A 5,940-nucleotide genomic window follows, 5' to 3' on the forward strand; every position below is an offset into this window, starting at 1 on the left:
CTGACCCCCAGCTCCAACCTTCCCTCTGCTTTAAAGCCAGAGCTCACTACTAAACCCATCTCCCACCTACTCCTACTCACACCTACTCTATTTGCCAAGGTCTCACCCCAGATATCCTTTAGTCCCTCTGTTTGTTCTGTTCTGCCCCTTTGTCACTGAGCCAGGACCAAAGTCCAGGCTCAGCTTTTGTTATGCACATGAGTCTTTAATGATCTTTCTTCTAGTGGCTTGGAAAGCTGCATCATCCATATGCAATTGCAAAGGTCCTGGGGTCTAGGCCCAGATCTTAATTTTGTGCTTATTTGCTATTTAGGTATGTTCAAAGGTCCCAGCGACAACAAATGCAAGGTCTGCAGGACAGGAGAGTACCAATTGCAGCGGGGCAAGGAGAGCTGTGACCTGTGCCCAGAAAACCATTACTGCCCTGTGAGTCTCCATCAGCTGGTGGAACAGCCTGGATTAACCACAGAGCTGTCCCATGACAAACTAGATACACTTCGATTAACACTTTTTTTAGCTGAGCCTTTTTTCTTAAACATAGAGCCCTGATGGAGGGAGATGGTTCAAATTACAACACCAAGAGTGTGGCTTTGTACTACCCCCAGAGCTGCCTGTTCTCACTGGGCCATCAGAGGATGGTGTGTCCTTTAATGAGGGGATTTGATGTATGGACTTGCTGTGTAATGACACCTTCTGCTCTTCCCCCTACTCTGAGTAACACCGAAGGGGTAGACAAGCTGCATTCAATGATGGCAAGTCCATTTCTCGGCAATTTTTCTTCTGGGTTTTTCCAATGCTAAAGGGTCATCTCCCTTCACACTAGTTACCTTCTGCAGTTTGCTGGTGCTGAGTTACTTGTTCTTTTGGGCAGAGCCCAGATGTGAACCCGGTCAAGTGTCCTCCTGATGCCTTCTGTCCCACGGGCAGCACAGAGCCAACATACTGCATGGAGCTCTTTCTGTACAAGGCAGGGGAGTCCTGCCAGCTGACACCCCTGATGGTTGTTTTCCTGGCCACCTTCTCAGCAGGTGAGTGTCAGTCTTCCCTGCCCTCTGGTAAAACTACACACCCCTCTGCAACTGGTGCCCTCATGTAAACCCAGGTTTTATGTTTCTGGAAACCTGGATTTCTAATGAAGGTCTTTCTGGCTGCTTTCTACTTGCTCTGAAGGAAGGCTGGCACAGTGCTGAATGCTTGCTGTTTGTCCCTGGGAAGCAGGTGTTTGTATGGACCCCAAACCAGGAATTTATTGACTGCCCCAAAGCAGGAAAAAGGACAATTTCCTTTGGGTATGAGACTTGGTTTCCTGAACGCTTGATGCAGCATCCAGCAGGACAGGGAGCTGCCAGCTTTGCAGTGTTGGTTGTATTGATGCCATAGTGCACCTTGGAACCAACAGAATGAGAAGCACCTGATGAGTCTGGGGAGCATCCCTAATCCCAGATCCACCTGCTGTAATTGGCTCACTAGGGCAAGCCAATGTGTGGATGAGCTTTTCTACTGGAAAGCTGCACCATGATAATTATACCAAAACAATGAATATGCATTTGTGGTCTTAGACAAGGGAAAAATAGAGCTCTGTAGTTTTTAATCAAAGATGGGGGAGAGGTTTAATGGGAGAGTATGATGCAAATGAGCAATTATTATTGCTATGGATTGCAAAAAGGACAGATGAAGCTGGGCTTTGCCTCCCGTGCCCAGGCAGATGAAGAGAAATCACTAAGTGCCACTTCCACTACCAGAGATGAAAATCTTGTGTAGAGAGAGCTAAGTCATAGAGATGACTAAGCCATCAGAGGATAAAGAATATCCAAAAAGCCTCATGTCCACGGGTTTCTGTGTTTCAAGTGTATGTTATGTACCTGCTGCAGATCCATTCTCCACTCAGCTCACTGTTGTTAAATGGTGGTGGTGGGGAAGATGAAATAGATGTGTCTTGTTCACAGTGGGGAAATGACAGAGAGCAAAGCTGCTTCTCCAACAGCAAAGCAGTTCAAGTCCTCATCAAACTCCTCTTGGCAGCAAAGGAGCAGACTCCCTGGATGCATGGGAGGAGACAAGGACAGCAGGGTCTGGAGGAGCTCTAGAGGCACTGGCTCATCTCCAAAGGGCTGAAATGCCTGGTGGGAGCAGACGAGGGCTGTTCTCACAAGCTGTGGGTTGGAGCCATGCAAAAGCTCCTCCACTGACCCCTATCCCCTCATGCTAGGCTGTAGTCCAAAAATTTGCCAAAACAGATGCCATCTGAAGCGAGTATTAATTTGAAAAAGTAGATTAAAATGAAGTGTATGAAAGGCCTGTCCACAGAGGGACAATGGCCCATTAACCAGCACGTCTGATAAACAAGTCTGAGGGTCACAGAACAGCATTCCTGGGCACAGTCCTGCCTCTCCCAGAGCTTGCTACGAAGTGGGGGAAAGGAAACAGCCCATGCAGGAAGCTGTGAGTGTTTCATGGCTGGTCTCACAGATCAAGTGTTTACCATGAGACTGTCTGCTCACACAACCCAAATTTGGATGTGTTTGTCTGGCCATATTGCATCACAGTGACAGATTTGTGCTCTTCTGTTCAGATCAATTTTCCCTGATGATGCTTCTGCCAGAAACAAATGAACAGAATGTTGCAGTACTTGAGATTTGCCAATTATTTCCATGTCTATGCCCAATCTAAAAGTAATTTTTCCTGACAACCCTGATCTCAGTCTAGACTCAAAGTTAATCTAGGTTAGTTTCTTCTTGTGCTTCAGCATAAGCAATGCAGAGCAAACTCATTTATCAACAAGAACCTTTGGTGGGATCTGCAGTGGATAAGATGGCAAGTAGAAAATAATAGAATAATAATTCCACAAAGCAGAGAGTAAATGGGGGTAGAAAAGCAAATTACTAAAGTCTGGAGGAGGCAATGAAGTTCATGAAAGGACTGGAGTACCTTCCCTGCAAAGGCTGAGAAAGTTAGGGCTGTTCAGCCTGGAGAAGGTTGCAGGGAGACCTCATAGCAACCTTTCAGTATCTGAAGGGGCTATGTGAATGCTGGAAAGGGATATGTCATTTGGAACTGTAGTGATAGGACAAGGACTAATGAGTATAAAGTGAAAGAGGGGAAATTTAGATTAGATATTAGGAAGAAATTTTTTATGCTAGGGGTGGTGAGACACTGGCACAGGTTGCCCAGGGAGGTAATGGATGCCCCAACCCTGGCAGTGTTCAAGGCCAGGCTGGATGAAGCCTTGAGCAACCTCATCTAGGGGGGATGTGTCCCTGCCCGTGGCAAAGGGATGGGACTAGGCGATCCTTAAGGTCCATTCCAATCCCTTAACATTCTATGATTCTATGAATTATTTCACCAAAACTTGCTGGGATTCCCTGCAGCTTCCAGAGTAAAGCTGAAATGCTTAAGTTGAGTGTTGATAGTTTATTGCTCGCCAAATCTTTTGTTTTCTGGGGGGCAGAGAAGGAAGAAACCCCCCTTATTTTAACAGAATACCTGAGTTGGGAAGCCTTAGAGCAAACATCACCTGACACTTTACCTTCCCATCTGAGAATAACTACCTTTACTTTCTTTCCAGGTGGAATCGTTGTTGTCTTTCTAATAATTCTGAGAAGGTGGCAAGACCAGAGCAAGAAATCATTAAAATCTCTGTTGCTACCCCGAGGCTCAGGACAGCAAACCAGTTACGGGGGGCTGGAGCACACAGAACCAGTCTATGCTGGCTGGTAGCACAAAACAGGCTCTCAGCAGGCACCTGCTTCTCTTTTGCTGGAGTCAATACAGATGTGTGTCTATGGGTAAGGTGTTTAACCACAAGCAACGTATTTCTGTACAGCTAAAATAAGGGCTGAGAAATAAAGCTCATTTTTAAGTTGTGGCTGCTTGTGCAAACCAGGCCCAGCTGCCTGCTCTGCTACAATGGGCTGATGGAAAAAGTCCTCTCCTTTCAATTCCGGGCTTCATTCACAAGTAAATACTTTTCTTCTTTCCTCAGGGAAAAAAACCCCAAACCAAACAGCAAACAATTACATCTCTCTCTCCATTTGAATAGTCAGCTCAACAGAGCACTGACTGCTCCAGTTATTGAGGTTCCTGTGATAGAACACTCACTTCCACCTGAGCACGAACTAGCATGAATGTGCTTCTGTTTAATAATATGCAATTTTTATTTTAGTTTTTCCCTATTCTTAAAGCTTTACCATTACTTTAAGCTTGAGTAAGTTAAAGAAAGGGATCCCAAAGCTTTCCTCTTCCTCTCAGGAATGGGCAAATGTGCAACTGAAATAATGGTTGATTGCTAGACAAAGACATCCTTTTTTCTTCCCTGTTGTAAAGTTGTGCTTCATACAAGAGCTACAAAAGCGACTCAAATGGAGAAGCATGGCACCTTGCATATTTTTGCATGCTGAGCAGCTGGGACTGTATGAGACCCTCAATGCTCATGCAAAGTTCTTTCCCTGCTCCTGGACACTTAATGCATCCCCCACCCATGAGAGCAGCACATGTGGTTTGTACCTGTTTGCTGAGGCACTCCAAGTCTTCTCCTGTGCAGCTGGCCTAGTTTAACCACCTGTGATTTGTATTTAACAGGGATGATTTCAAAGTGTGTGGCTGGTTGATTCTTCCCTTCTTAAACTTGTTTGCTGTGTTTTTAAGTCCCAGTGCTATTTAGCCAGCATCAACTGCTCTGTGAAACCAGTACCTGGGGCCTCAAAAACTTCCCATCATGTTGTCTTCCCGTTCCTCCTACAGTGACATTCACACACAGGTGCCTAGACAGACCAGTGAGCTGTGACCCTTTGTCACAGTCTGTGCTTCATCAGCTCTACAAGTGCTACTAAGAATAATATCTACTATTAAAAGATCCACACCTTTAAATGACTGTGCACTGAGGTGGGGAGCAGGTGTAACGTCTCATTTTAATCTTGCAATCCTGGGCCTGTGCAGCAGCAGTTGGCTGAGGTAACCCAGCTGTGGGGTTAAGTGGCTCCTGCCCTCAGCTGCTCATTCTCCTCCCCCCAGGGGGAGGTATTACTGTGTTTAAAAAAAATAGTTATAAAATATGTCGCTTCTCTGACCTCTCTCAACTATGCCAGAATACATGCATGGGAAGAGAGGTAAAATGAGCCTTTCTGGTCAGCCAGGTTGCCCAAAGAAGTTGTGGATTCCCCATCCCTGGAAGTGTTCACAGTCAGGCTAGATCAGGCTTGGAGCAACCTGGTCTAGAGAAGGTGTCTCTGCCCATGGCAGGGGGGGGTGGAACTAGATAATCTTTACAGATCCTCCTCAACCCAAACCATTCTCTGATTCTCATCTGGATCAGAGGCAATACAGACAGTACCTACAGCCATCCCCAAACCCCAGCACATGGCACGGGCAGAGCTCACACTCCCCAGTAGTCTCTCTCACACTGTCAATTTAGGAGATAGAGTTTCTCAACTGACAGAGGATGGTGGTTCCTCACTCACAGGAGTGGTGAAGGGACACAGTCCTGATGCGCAGCACCAGATGACCTTGGCAGAACAGGTAAACCATTAGTGTCAAAGCAATTCTCTGAAATGTTTTTTTTAAATAAAAGTAGCTGTTGTCAAGACATGGGAGATTCCACCATGAAGCCAAACCAGACCCAAACAAAAACCCACCTGAAAAAGCAAAACACAAATTCAGACCTGACTGATCAGGACCAGCACCTGTGACAGCTAAATGAAGCCAAGGGAATGGTGCTGGTCAGGCTGTGTGTGGGTGCAGCTCAGCATCACCAAGGCCTGTAAAATGATGAGCAACAGAGAACAGCACTGCAACAGGAAAAACTGGACTGCAAAAAATGTCAGTATTTTTGTGATAAACAACGCTGTGAAAACAACCCAAAGCACAATCATTAGCATCTCCATGTAAGCATAAAATAGTATTTCCATGGCATCTTTCAGGAAGTCCCAGAGTGTAAGTTTTCCC

The sequence above is a fragment of the Acanthisitta chloris genome, unplaced genomic scaffold (genome assembly GCF_000695815.1).
Source record: "Acanthisitta chloris isolate BGI_N310 unplaced genomic scaffold, ASM69581v1 scaffold13837, whole genome shotgun sequence".
Taxonomy (NCBI): domain Eukaryota; kingdom Metazoa; phylum Chordata; class Aves; order Passeriformes; family Acanthisittidae; genus Acanthisitta; species Acanthisitta chloris.